The sequence below is a fragment of the Engraulis encrasicolus genome, chromosome 24 (assembly GCF_034702125.1).
Source record: "Engraulis encrasicolus isolate BLACKSEA-1 chromosome 24, IST_EnEncr_1.0, whole genome shotgun sequence".
Taxonomy (NCBI): Eukaryota; Metazoa; Chordata; class Actinopteri; order Clupeiformes; family Engraulidae; genus Engraulis; species Engraulis encrasicolus.
This window is the reverse complement of record NC_085880.1, coordinates 36,099,150-36,100,549: the sequence shown is the minus strand read 5'-3', so window position 1 is coordinate 36,100,549 and position 1,400 is coordinate 36,099,150.

The following is a 1,400-nucleotide window of genomic DNA, read 5'->3' as shown; positions in this document are numbered from 1 at the left end:
CTGGTAGAAATATATTGGAAGATCGGAGTATTGCCAGAAATCCATTACTAGGCTAAGACTATGGTGGGTGGGTGGGGGCCTGGGGGGGTCGCAAAAATATTCTGAAGTCCAAAAGGGGGTCCCCGCTGAAAAAGTTTGGGAACCACTGGTCTAGGTGCATTCCTAACAGGCAGAGCATGCACCAGTCCTTTTGGAGGAAACCAGAACCAACTGAACCTTAAAAGATTCACGTGCCAAGAGCCTGGTTGAAATGTGGAGCCAGTGAATTGTAATCATGTTTTTAAATAGCTTTGATGGCTACTGAAGTGCAACTGGATTCTATTCAAGATTTCATTCTTTTAAAAAATGAACCTATAAAATGTACTGTAGCTTTTTGCATTACCGGTATATTGTTCATACATAATGTAATATATCTCCGCTCATGGGCATTTATCACAAAATGCACATCAATGGAAACGCATGTGTCATATTAGTTAATCTTTTGAAAACATACTGTATGTAGCGCAATTTGCAGCACACAACTGTACCGTGGTTTGTTTGTGGGAGACAAGAAGTGAACACACAGACTGTTTTTAGTTTATAGTCCACACAGTTGTGTGAAGGCTGCAATGTGCTTGCTGCAAAGTGTGCAGGCATGTGCACATTTCGTGCACCAATGCAATGCGTTGACATGCGTTGCACATGCTTTGCCAGCTCACTTGAACGCAAGAAAACAGATGTGCACATGGTGACAGATATTGACAGAGCCACTAGGGGGCGACCATGTGGAACTTGGCGTACTGTAGGTGGTGATATCTGATCTTGAGGTCACGGGAGGGTAAAAAAGAATGGTGGGAATATTTGAGGACATCCTCATTGGCTGTCTAGTGCTACCCCCTTCTACCTATCCACCTTATTACCACGCCCACTAACCTCGCCCATTTTGACTTTTTTCTTGCTACCACAGCATTTCCTGTCTGCTAGTTCCTGTTAGGCTGCCCATAGCCCTTCTGAATGATTTAGCGTTAGCAACTGCTGCGCAATCAGTAATGGCGCGACCCTTGTAACTGTGGATAATAACGTGGATGTGATTCCTACAGGCAGTGTTGTGTGTACGGGTGTAAATCAGAGCCTTCATTGCAATTTGATTCAATATCGATTTCTTAGGCCAACGATTGGATTATTTTCAATATTTAAGAATGCTCCTCCACGATTAGAATCAATTGCATTCGATTCAAATCAATGTTTCTTATTGTTTTACCTTACAGGCTAGGCTTACAGTATGTGTGAAATGTTGAATAAATTCACAAAAGCTGAACTATCTACGTGCATTTTATTTGAGGAATATTGTTATTTCAGTTCGGAATTATCATTACTGCATTAGCCTCACAAAATGAGCGCAATTATGACAAATATCGATC